This window comes from Frankliniella occidentalis, unplaced genomic scaffold (genome assembly GCF_000697945.3).
Source record: "Frankliniella occidentalis isolate FOCC.00 unplaced genomic scaffold, Focc_3.1 Scaffold205, whole genome shotgun sequence".
Lineage (NCBI taxonomy): Eukaryota > Metazoa > Arthropoda > Insecta > Thysanoptera > Thripidae > Frankliniella > Frankliniella occidentalis.
Genome location: NW_026267331.1, coordinates 239212 through 252053, shown reverse-complemented (window position 1 = coordinate 252053; position 12842 = coordinate 239212). Strand labels below are relative to the sequence as shown.

The window sequence follows — 12842 nt, the reverse complement described above, 5'->3', positions numbered from 1 at the left end:
AATACAGTAGTCTTGCCGTTAAATGTTTGTCAAATTTTGAACCTAGCAACAAACTACGCAGATTTCTGGACTATAGCCAACCTTTCACCCCTCCTGAAAAAAAGTCAGAAGTTTTTGACAATTTTTAGTGTCAAGAAAGTTTGAGGTCTGAGGGACAGTGTGCCATCAGAATGAGCAGTAATTTTTTAGGAAAGGGGGGGGGGGAGTACTGGCTTGTAAAGGATCTTTGTTGAAGCGCGAAAACAAGTATGCTTAATAATATTTATTTAAGTCAATAGTCAATCGATTCACCGACGTTGCCTTTAAAGCAAGAGACAAGGTTCTGTCAATTTTGCGCAATTTTGTGACTTAAACGCCCTTTGCACATGTCCAACAGTGGCCTCGCGGTTAGTCAAGTTAAGTCAATTGACGACCGCAGACTGTTTTGATGCATAATTTGAACATCTCCTAGATAGTGGTCCTTTCGCCTGCGTTTCGTCGGCCCATAGCCCACACCAAGCACGCGAAGCCCTTTTAAGCCACATTGAAAATGTGGACTTGACGGATTTTTCTCTCTCTTTTTTCAACTTTTTATTATTCCGTGGAAATGATGATGCTTTTCTCTTAGATCAATCGCCCGTCGGCGCTGCCGTTGTTGTGCAGTTTTCGGGAACTTTCTGGCTCGACTCACCTACACTTATCCTTGCACAATCAGTACTTCTGTTTATTTCCGTGTAGGCTGCAGTGCGTGCTCGGCGATGCACGAAGCAATCGGACCGCTGCACTGGACGAGGTTCTCGTTGTTTACAGAAAATAGAGGCAAGAAGCCAAGGGCACCATTGTCTTCGTATGATGTCTGCTTTTCTTAACGCGTAGAAAAGACTGTTTAAAAACAACTGTGCGAACGGTAAGTTTTCGTGCAGATGTCTGTTTAAATTACCCACTGCATTTTTGTTTTACAGGTCTTTTTAATCGCGGGTCCTTCTGTGGTTCACCGAAAAGCAACTTTGTGCATTTCCTACAGAAAAAAAGGTAAGTTACCGCAGCTGCTCTACGTCGTGGTACGTAAAAATACATTTCGATGCTTATCGATTAATAAAGTGTGTTTGGAGGAGCAGGTCGCAGGGGGGTCACGCCTGCTGCTGAACAAAAGGGCTCATTCGCATCCTGCAAGCGTCCTGCACGGGGCCGTCCTCTGGCCGTCCAAGATCCTTAGGGAGATCCTTATCGGGTGGCCGCTGCATTCTTATTGGCACTGGCGGCACTGCAGGATCATCACGTATGTGTGCGCCGTGGTGAAAAAGAGGTGAGACGAATGCAGTTTCTGCACCCCTAAAAAACAATTTCCTAGTTATGCATGTACCACTTTACGACGAGACGCTCTAGGGAGGTTGCGACCCCAACCGGTGTAGGTCACTTGGACTTGACCGTTGCAGTGTACTTTTCCTCGTTTTTTTTAAATTTTTGCTTTTGAAAATAATTTGAAGCTCTGTATTTTGTACGTGTGCCCCCCCCCCTTCCCCTCCTAATTGCGCTGCCCGCCTCTAGGGGACAGGTCGGGGCAAAATATTGATGCCATTAAAACTGCTGGGACATGCAGTTATCGGCACGTATTCCCACGGCAACGGCCGCCGGGCCGCCGTCTGGACGCTGTGTGCAGCAGTGCAGCAGGTCGGATTGACGTAATGGAATCGCGCGACCCTTTCAGAAATTGGCAGCAGCAAGAGGGTTAGAGAAGAGAGGCTCGTAGTGTGTTTCGCAACCTGCTGTCATTTTCACAGATGGATGCAGTTCGTTCTGGGAAGTCGTGCGGCTGCGGCTGCTGCCGCCGCGTCGCGTCCGCTGTGACGAGAGATCATTGATACCGGGCTGATGCTGTATTATGGTGTGGACCATCTCGTCGTATCGTGATAGACGGGGTGGGTCACCTCACGGCTGCCCAGGACTGCCCCGTCGGCATTGTAAGAGCGGGCCACGTGAGAAGGAAAAGAAAAAAAAACGGCTCCGGGGGGTAGCGGACTTTTTATATGCTTGATATTTTTTATAATCTATACACACCGTCGCAGATAGGGAGGTGAGGGGGGTAGTGGGGTCCGTAGGGGGTGCCCAGGTAAAAAAAAGAAAACGGGGGGGGGGGGGATTAAATTGAAGGGAGGAAGGGGGGATCGGGACAATGCAAGCGCGGCCAAGAGGGGAAACGTGTGCAAAAGGGGTGACCGAAAAGTCTTCACCTTGCTTCCCCCCCCCCCCTCCTTTTTTCGGCTGTGAAGGTGTACGCTCGGACTGGTCGCGTCGGTCTTCTTCACGGTCGCCGTCGTCGGTGATGGTGATGAAGTGCCACAGGCAGACCGGAAGGGGTGAAGAGACCTAGACCAGAGCCTCCCCCCCCCTCTTTTCCTCTCCGCAGCTCTCCAGGTCGGCCCCTTTTGGGAGCGAGAGGCGAGCGCGGGGCGCGCGTTGAGTCCTTGCCGCCGGAAGCTCACTGGATGAGAGTCTGCACACACCTGGGCTGCGCTCGAGAGGGAGCCCCAGCCCTTTACCCCGTCCTCTTGGTCCGACCCACCCGCGCCGCCGGCCGGCCAGGGCCGCCGGAAGGGGATGTGCGTGATTAGAATTCGGCGCGGAGCAGGACGAGCAGGATGATGATGATGACGACGACGATGGTGGTCACTTGGGGCTTTCGGCTCGTCCTCCCCCGGAGCCCTGGTCGGCCTCTGCTGCTCCCCGCGCACGCCGCTGCCGGCATCTCTTAGCCGCACGCCGACGCTTTTCCGCATCGTCGTCGTCGTAAAAATAAGTCACGGTGCTCGCGGACAGCGCGCGGGGCAAGGCGCAAGAGCAGGCGGGCATCTCTCGCAGCAGTCCAACACCGGGAATATTAATGAACACCCCGAGAGAGAGGGGGGGGGTAAAAAGTGGGAAAAGAAGAGACGTAAATGGTTCACTTTTTGTGTGTGAGTGTGTGCGTGGACTGCGCCGTGCATCTGCGCGCGCTGCTCGGTGTGCGAAAACAAAAGTAAAAGAGAGGCACGGGAGAGGGGAGGGGCGCGGAGAGGAGTGAAGAAGAAAAAAGAGTGAATCGCTCCGCATTGTAATGGCATGATTTTCATGACGCAAATTGACGACTCGGCTCGCAAGTGACCCTCGCTCAGACCGAAGTGCACATTGGTGCGCTAGCGGGGAGAGTGGGTTGGGGGAGGGAGGGGGGGGGATGTTCTCGTTCGTTCATTCCCGGCATATCCCATCAACAATTTTTCATACCCTCGACCCCATGCAATCGTAAAAGAAATGCAATGGATGAGGGGCCCAACGTCCAGCTCAGGCTATCCGTTTCGCGTCGCGAGAGTGATGGCCAATAACTATGTGGACCTTGCGTTATTGCAATTTCTGGTTGTTTTTTTTGTTTGTTTTTTTTTTTCATTTTGCCCTCGTTCCGGATAATGTTGCCTCAAAAACTAACCACCGGTATGGTATCCCAGGGGGAAAAAAATAGGAGTGGTCCGGGGGGCCCTTACTTCCGTCCGGTCCTGGGGGTTCTTCGGGGGGCGATAGGCGGAGAGCAAATAAGATTCGTAGATTTTAATCCCGATGACCTACTTCCCGATGCCGGCCCATATGGCGTCTGGGCGCGTATGACCCGCCTGCTTCCCGTTACATCCTGGACCGCGTGAGAAGAAAAAAGCATCTGTGTCCACACGGCACCCCAACGCCGCCGCCGAGGCCGCCGCCCTGCCACCCCAGACGGTCTTTTTACCTGGGGTCAGCCAAACATTAAAAAAACGTCCTGACCCCGCGCGGCTGCTGTCCGTGGGAATGCCGCCGGCCCGGGGGGTGAGGGAGGTGCGCGGCCAAGCCTTCTTGCCTTGATTTACCTTTGGTTTCGCTCGTCTATTATTGATTTTCGCGGGACCATTCTTCGCCGTTGGCCATCTGCACTGGGAACTTTTTTATTTTTGTTCAAATAGTCAAGTCTTTGCCAGCTTTGCTGCGATCGAATCGTGTCCTGCTTTACGCGACTGCGTCCATCCCTTATTGTCGTCTCGCTCTCGCGTCTTCGCATGCCGATGAGTTTTTTTCCTTTTTTTCTCTCACTCCTTGTCCGGTAATTTTTTCCTCTAGAATAATCCCCACTGACCCACTTCGTTAGGGGTAAGAGGAAGAAGGCACACCTCTCAGTTTCCGTCCACAAACAGTTTTTTTCACTCGTCCGTCGTTCTTTATCTCGGGTAACCGTGGAGGGTCCTTGCGGGTTGCTTCTAGTTTTTTCCCATATTTATGCGTTGTGGAGATCCCATAGCTCGCTATGTATGGCCAAACGGAAAGATACCATTCCTGTTTGACGAAAGTTTATGTGACACTCGGTGCAGACGCCAACCATACGCACGAGAGTGAATTAGAAAACAATTACGGTCCTATTGCAATCTCGCACGTACGAATGGCCATTTTCATGTTTGTTGCATTTCGCCCGAAAAAAGGCCATACGTACTCGTACGCGTGTGTGCGATGTTCAAATGAATGTTTTATGGAGTGTTTTACAGCATGACCGTTTGACCAATAAGTGCCATACGAGGTCGTAAGGAGATCGGGGTCCATCTCTCACGATATGTGGGCCGTGGAGGTTGGCTGTAAGTATTTATTACTATCACGCTCAGAGGCAGAGGACGCGGAATTGAGGCACGGCCTGCTCTTCGTGGGAACCGACCTGCGCACGTCCGCGACCGTATAGTTGGTAAACTAATGGTCCGCTTTTAAGCAACGGTGAGCCTGGCGATCTTGATCTTTTTACCACGGATTATTTTAAATTTATCTGTGTTCGAAAATGTAAAGGCGATCGAAATTATAAATTTTCGTACAATAATTCTATTTACCCCGGTTCAGTATTCATCCCAAAAATGTAGGAAATGACACATTAGTAACGCGAGGCTGAACACGTTTTCTCATATGAATGCTTGGGCGTCGTCGCTGGATCATCCGGGTTGATGATTCGTCTGGCCGACGGTCGGGCGGGGGCGCGCGGGGGGCTCAGCGGGGGACTTGAATGCACGAATGACGGTGGAGCGTGCTGCGCACGGCCGATCTGCATATGACAAGGTGGCATTGTTGTTGGAGTGGACACGGGTATCTGATGGGACGGCCGGCACCGACTGGCACGGAGCGAGCAGTACAGAGAGGGTGCTGTGGCAGGCGGGCGCAGGTGTGCTCGCGGGGGTGGCGTGGCAACGCGCGCCCGCTGCTGGTCGTGGTGGTGTGGTAGTGTGGTGGTGGTCGAGGTGGTGCCGTGCCCAATCATCTGGAGCGTGACGCTGTGGTCAGCGGGCGTGGCGGGGCGTGGCGCTGCGGTCGCCGAGGCGTTTGCTCTCTTGCGGTCGGTCACTCTACCACCACTGCGGTGTGGTCACTCTATGGTCATTGAGCTGTCGAACACGAAAAAAGCATTAAAAGCAGAAAAAAGAGAGAAAAGGTGAAACGCGCAGCCAGCAGCGTAAAGTTTTATTTTACGAGAGTGTACACTGTCAACGCAAAGTGTGTGAATATCGCACACTTACAGGTGTGTCGTGAATGCCCGCATTCGTACACTTTGGGGAGTAATCTTGTGAGATTTTTCAATTTTTCCCTTAAAGTAACACATGTGTGTACAAATTGCGTTCATACATCTCCTACAAGTGTGCAACGTTCACACACCTGGGTTGATCTCTGTGTACAGAACGCATATATCTTTGGCGCTTTATTTGGATGGGTGGGCGAACGGTAATTTCTTGATAATCTGTACTTGAGCAGCATGCGCGCGCGCGCCTCTCGTCCGAAGAGTAAACACGTCCGTAATGCCACGCCGGGTAATTGGCCGTATAAAGCGGATCAATTTCACGGCCGGCGGCGCGGCGTGCATGCGGCCCTGGCGCGGCCGGCCCGGCCCGCCGCCCCCGTTCGTTATACACGTTATTCGGCGGGTGAGGAGGGAAGGGCAGGGCATTCCGTGGAAGGTGCGCGACAGAGCTGCCGCTGCAGCAGCCGCTGGCGCCACCGCGGCCGCTGCAACAGTAGCGCGCCGCGGGCCAAACTCTTCACGATTCGCTATCGTGATCGATAAATTCGAACCAAATTGCGACATATCACGTTGCTGTGGCGTTGCGCCGTGAGCCCCGGCTCGGCGGGCGCGCGGGCGCCGGCGCGGCCCCCGCCGGGGCGCCACCGCTGCACATTAGGCGCACGACCTGCACCGGCTCCTGCAGCCCCCGCTGCTGCTGCTGCATCTCGCGAGGTTCGAGTCCCGCGTCGGCAGCTCCGAAGTTATTAATGCTGCAGTGTTTGGGTTGTCTCGTCAGTTTCTAGAACGAAGCTCCGCGTCTCTGCGCGGGCGGCGGTGGGCGCTCTGCTGCTGGGTCAGCGCGGTGGCACACGGCCTGACCTGGATGCTGGCCCGGCCGATGGTCTCAAAGGGCAACGGCGGGGAGGAGGAGCGATTGGACCTGGCGATGTTGTTAGCCAGCACTCGCTGCTGCTGCTGCTGCTTCTGCCCGGCCGTGGCTGCGCGGCCCTGCTGCACCGCGGGTGCCCCCGCTGGCTGGTCTCAGCATTGTTGCCTTGCTCCTCAAATTGCCCCGTCTTGCTCATGGTGGCGCGGCGGTTGCCCGCGTGGTGGTGGAGCAGAGGCCCCCCGCGCGCCCCCGCCCGCACCCGCAGCTGCGGCTCTCAGTCCTTTTTGCAGCTTGTCTTATAGAAGCTGGTTGCTTCCCCAGCGCCGATCGCGCTCACTTAGCGATGAGCTATTAGTTTATCTCTGGCGCCTGGTCTAAAAGGGCCAGCGCAGCAGTTTTATGACGATTCGGATCGCCCCGCCGCACGATGGTGCGCGCTGCGGCCGCGGGGCTGCGGCGGCCGGTCAACGGGACCCGAGCCCGCGGTCAGCGTCCTCTAGGCGTCGGCGTCCTCTAGGAGTCGGCCTCCTCTGGGCGTCGGCCTCATCTAGGCTTTGGCCTCCTCTAGGCGTCGACTTCCTCTAGGCGTCGGCACCCTCTTGGCGTCGGTGTCCTCTACTCGTCGGCGTCCTCAAGTCGTTGACGCCGGCCACGAGCCTCCTCGTCGGCTCTTCCTAACGTTCTCCCGCTAGCACATCCCCGTCGTCGGCGACCCCAACAGCCCCTAAAACCCTTTCTAATTACCGGATCTGGCGACCCTTCCCGCCCATGCCCAGCAGGTCCGGGAGTCGCGCGGCGCTAACTGCTACAAATCGCGCCGGGCTCCTCGCGGGCCGTCCGGGGCCCGGGCGATGGTATCTGGACCCCGCTAACGGCCGGGTATCTGGAGGCGGGATCGGGAGGCTGCTCTGCGCGCTCCTGTGCACTACTGCTGCTGCTGCTGGCCCGGCGCCTCCGCCTCAAAGTCATCAACCCCCTGACGGCGGCGGTGTCCATCGCGTCCGTACTTACGCCCCCGCCTCAGCAGGGCCGGAGCAGCGCGGGCAAGCAGGGCCAAAAAAAGCCAAGTGGCTCGGGGACAAGTTAATTGAAAACAAGGAGAGGGGTTTTTGACATGAGACGACTTCATCCATCGAAACCGATCGCGGGGGGAGCTCCTGGAGTCGGCCCCGCCGCCAGGTAGGTAGGTAGGCCCCTCATTGTATATTTATAGACGGCTGAGAGTGGAAAAATCAGTGACGGATTGAAACGGTCCGCCGCGGGTGATGGGGACGGTTGGTAAAAGAGGGGGGGGGGCATGCACTGGCTACTGCGAGTACCGAGTACGGTGAATACGCGGTGCACTCGAGCAGCGGTCCGAGCTGCTCAAGAATGTCTACATGCGCTCTGCTCGAGCGGGTGTGACTTTGGCCCTGTTGGAGGGTTGTTATTAGTGACACTTAAAGAAGGCGGCGCGCGGGGCTGCGGCGCTCACGTTGCTGGCGCACACTTGGGACATTTCGCAGAAAAATGGTCTACAACTCGCGAGCGAGCGGGAAGCGGAGCCGGGCGAAGTGTGTAGTACGACTTTCTGTCCGTGCGCGAGCGGCGGGCCGGCGGCGGGGCGCAGCTTGCATGTATAAAAGCGCGCGACTCGTGAAAATGGTCGTGAAACGTGCGGTTTATCCGTCATCCTGCCTGGTCAGGCCCGTCGGCCCGCGGCCCCGGAGGGGTTTATAAGCCCAGTTTCGAACGCGGACGATCCATCTCGCGGACCGACCTGGCTCCATACCACACGGGCGCGCGGCCCGCAGCGCGCAACATTTTAAGACCTGACCGGTGGGTAGTACCCACCACCGCCACCCTGCGTCCTGGATTGGCATAGCGGTGTGAAAAAGCAAGGCAGTGCAATAGTTTTCGCGCTCGCGCAGATAAAAGATAAATAAAAATGTTATATTGTTGTCGTCGTCCGCATTATGATCGTTACTCTTTACAAACTATTGTGGCCAATGAGAATCTTCGACTTTCTCATTGAATGGCGAGGCGGCGGCGGCGCGGCTGCCTCGCGCTGTCCATTAGCGGGGGGACGCTAGGGAGGGGCCGCGGACGCGCGGGTCACCTCCGGAAACGGTCCCGCGCCCCGCACGCGGCCCCGGCGGGGCCCCTTCGCACCCGGCCGTAAAACGTGTACGCGGAGCTGTAGGTCACCTCCCCGGCCCGGCGACTCGATTCGCACCTATAAAATTAATATGCTGCTGACGAAGAAATCACTTTGCCCGCCAAAAAACGCGGTCATGCCGACGCCGTGGAGCGGGAGCCGCGAGCGCGCCGCTCTTGTCGAGGACGCGCGGCGGGTACACGGCGGCGCCAGGCCGGGCCGGGCCACGCGCGGCGGGGCGGGGAGGTCAAGTTATTCAATAGGTGCGAGGAGCCGAGGCGACTGCGGCCGCGTCACGACCGGTGTGTGTAGCTCATGTTGGTTTGCTACACCGATGGGTATACAACACCACCGGCTCAGCTCATCGCCGGCCCGTTTTAGCTTGATTCAAATTTTGACCTTTTGTATTTTTATTTGATTTTTCCAGTGTAAAACTCTGCGCTGACCACCATGGCCATGGCCCGACGCTGTCCACACGTTTCTTCCATGCTGTCTCAGCAGAAAGCGTTTTTTGGATGCACTCCGCAAGAAACATCTTCTGAGGGAAAGTGCACCAGGTAAGGCAACACCAACAGTTGTCGCATTATTTGTTTTTCCAGTGTGCCCGCGCTGCCACCGCAGGTGCTCCGCTCGCCGTGCCGATCGCCCCCGATCACAAGGCCCCCGCCGTCGTCCTCCTGTATCGCCCGGCTTGCTCAGGCACGTCTTGGCCGGCCGGGTGACGCGGCGGTGACGGCCCGTCACGTACCGGTCACGCGGTGGGCGTGACCAGCAATTGATCACCCCCCTGCTAGAGCGCGCGGGGCGGGCCAGGGGGGCGGGCGAGGAACGCCGCGTTGATTCCACCCGAGCGGGTCAGGCCAGCCCGCCTCGCGCCGCGGTGCACCGGGCGGCCTACCCTCGGGCGCTCCGCCGCCGCTGCTGCTACGGAGGAGGACCGACCGACGCGACGGGGACCGCGCAGCCGCGCAGCCGGGAGCATCTCCACCGCTCCCAGGGGCGGCTATGGACCTGTCCCCTTCCCGGTAAGGCGGGCCATTACGGCCCCGTCGTGCTGAAAGGGTCCCGACGACGGTCCAACGCGGTGCAGCTGACCGACCGAAGAAACCCTTGGCCATCGGGCCTGTGGATCCCAAGGGTCCTCCTCCCCTCCTCGTCCTTCGGCCGTTTTCCTTCTTATTTATTTGGCTAGTTTATAGTGGTGGGCATGGGCGATGGCCCCAGGCGATATGGTCAGGCCTGGCTGCTGCTGCTGCCCCATAGCATGCCAAACGCCCCGCTCCTCGTAGTAAAGGAGACTACCTGTTGTGTGAGCTGTCACTCGGTCTGTGCAGCATCATGTATTATCTTTTCTTAATTTTTTTCGCCCTCCCAAACCTGGAAAAGCCGTATAGTTGTAGTAGTGGTAGTAGTGCTGGTCTGCAAGCCAGTGCATCTCTTTCAAGCGTCGTCGCTCCATGCTTGTGCGGTCTCCGCGTCGTTAGAAAGAGCCGTCTGAAAGTTAAACGGTTTGGAACACGACAGCCAGCCTCGGCGGCCCGGCTCGGCCCCCGCCCCCGCACTAAAAGGGGAGAGCAAGGGGGACGCCGCCGGCCGCCACCGCCGCCGCCCTGGATGGGTTGGTTTCGCTTCTCGCCCAAACTCGGCCAGCAGCTCGGCCCGAGGAGGAGCAATCTGCTGTGTCGCATCAGGTGCAGCAGCAGCAGCAGGTCGCAGGTGCAGTGACGCCATCTGGGGCCGGCGGGCGGGCGGGGGCCGGGCAGGTCGGCCAGCAGCCCGGGCTACCTGCTGACCATCATTATGTTCCCGACGCCATGTGGCGGAGGCCTGCACGGCCACCCCTCGCCTTCCCTGTTGGCCCGGCGTGGCGTAGCGTGGCGTGGCGGGCCTTTGGCTTGCCCATTTCCTAGCATCCCGTCATAATACTGCAGCCAGGGCAGGAGGGGCCGGGGGAGGTGGGGGAGGGGAATGTGCGAGCAGGAGGGATCAGGTGGACGAAAATGCACCCCCAGCCGCCGACACTGCGGAAATAAATCCCAGACATTGCGTGCCCTCACTCGTGTGTGCGGCGTGCGGGTGACCCTATTTCAATTTTCTGGCAAAGATGTTGAAATAGTCTGAAGGTAAAAGTGTCCGGACCCTAGACCAAATACTGTAACGATGTTCGGTCCATCGGTCACGGTGCGGTGTGCCGCGGGTCCTCCTCTGCCCGTTCTGCCCCGCCCCGGCCAGTCACGCTTCAAGGTGCGTTCTCTCCGTTCAACTTCAGTTGGGCCAACTCCGTAATGGCCGCGATTATGCTCGGTTGCCGCCCGATGTGTTGATGGAGTGTGGCGGAGCAGTGCGCTTTTTGTTTCTATCGCGCCCGAAACTTTTGCGAGTAATTAGTGCTGCTGATGTGTCCATTGCGCCGTCTGATATTTTACTCCGAGGCGGCTGGCGCCCTAATGACCATCAGCATCGGTCAGTCAAAGCGCACTCTGAGTGATGAATTTCTTTTACACTCACTTTTTTTGTCTTCTTTTCTCTTTGGGTATGGGGAAGGGGAAACGAAGCGCGGGAGGAGATTTCTGCAGGATGTTGCATGTTGCAGCAGCAGGGGCACACATGGCCGCGGTGATGTGCGTGGGAGAGGACGGGGTCGGGGTGACCCGACACGGTTTCTATTCCCTTTTATCGGAGCGGGAATTCGTGTGGCCTTTTTTTTTCATAACAAAGTCTATTCCGATTGTCCGCGGATCTCGGATTAAGGCTGGTCGGGGACACGCACGACGACGGCCCTTTCTTGTGGACGTCCAGAGACCCGGGGGCCGCCGCCGCGCCATCCACCTGGAGCCCTCCTGGAGTCAGAGTCCCCCGCCGCCGTCACGGGGCTGGATGACTTATAAAGAAATTATTCAGAGAAAATCTGCGTCCAAGACGGACTGTACGTGGTGGCCTTCCCACGACGAGGCTGAGACACGATATTCGGCACTGACAACGTGAACTCGCCGCACCGCCGCGCAGGTGGCGAGCAGCACCTCCCTCATCGGGGAAATTACCCCCATCCCATGTGGGGTTCGTGTCTCGCAAAGTGATGACGAAAATAAGATTGAATGTGAGGCCGCTTGTTTCGGAGTGGGTCGGTAGCTGCTGCTGCCACACGTACACCTGTGTGTCTGTGTGTGTTGGGGGAGGGGGGAGGGGTGCCGCCGATGTCCGTGCGATTTTATCACGGCCAGGGGTCGGTCGGCCGGTCGGCCGGTCCCCTGGACGGGGGCGACGATAACTGGAATCGAGGCTGGAGAAGACCTATCACAAGGCTGGATGTACGGCCGAGGCCCCATCTGGCTCCTGGGCGAGCGCACGGAGCGGCCTGGCCACGAGCGGCCCCCGTTGTCATATCGTTAGTATTCCGATTGCTGCCCGGGCTATGGGGAAGGGAAGCGGCCGATCCATCCCGCCTGCTCTATCGCTTCTTCGGAAGCCGTAGAGAGCCATAACAATAATTGAAGGGGGGCCTCCATATGCCTTTGCCCGGGTCAGTCAGTCGTCAAAACAAGTCGACGGGTCGGTCGGTGCGTGCGTACGTACGTCGTAGGGGCCTCCACGTGGCTTGATTCGGGCGGCGGATAAGCTCGGCGCGGGCGCGCAGGAACAGCAGGAGCCCCCTGCCTGTCGCCACGGTTTTGCCTTCGTAATTAGCAGGCGAAATGATGATTTTTGCGCACCCGCCCGGACACGCTGCCCGCTGCCTCGGCCGATATGAGCAAGGCGATTATGTTATTTGCGCCCCGTGTCTGGCTGGCTGCCGCCGCGGTCGTTGTATCGGGGGTATATGGTGTCCGGGGCCCTGGGCGGCGACGGCGACGACGTCATCGCGGACGGTTATCTGTCGTCACCGCCGCCGTGTGCACCCTGTGCACCCCGCGCGCATGGCCGAGCCCGCATTCCTTACGCCCCGAGAGGCTGCAGTCGCGCGCATGAAGGTCCTGACCTGGACGGGGCGGAAAAGAGTTCTTGATAAGAAAGAAGTAATAATCCGGCGGGGGGATTCTCCTGGACCCGGCGGCCAAAGGGGGTTGAAGGTTGGGATGAAAAAAAAAATACACAGCTGGTTCGGCTTTCAGGAGAACGGCGACGGTGTGGGACAATTCTTTCTGTCCACGCAAGAGGTCCTCCGGGCAGGGCAGGACAGGGTGGGGTGGGGCCCCAGGCCAGCAGGGCCCTGGGTCTCCCGGCGGGGTCGCTCCGCTCCGGGTCCTCCGGGTCGAGAGAACAAGGGGGCTATTGTGACCCCGCGCTCTGTGTGGATGTGTGGATCAGCCCCC

At 57.9% G+C, this 12842-nt stretch overlaps 1 long non-coding RNA gene across 2 annotated transcripts in view; it reads left to right on the top strand.

Annotated features, from left to right (window-relative positions):
* The first annotated feature begins 938 nt into the window (after positions 1-938).
* Positions 939-12842, top strand: part of LOC113217794 (uncharacterized) — a 42653-nt gene continuing 30749 nt past the window's right edge. Inside the window, exons 1-3 of one of the 2 annotated variants that reach the window (XR_008011733.1) lie at positions 939-1011; positions 1098-1285; positions 8960-9089. This is a non-coding gene — a long non-coding RNA (uncharacterized LOC113217794). Of the gene's footprint in view, positions 1012-1080; positions 1286-8959; positions 9090-12842 lie in introns of both variants that reach the window. The other variant, XR_008011734.1, reaches the window with a different exon arrangement.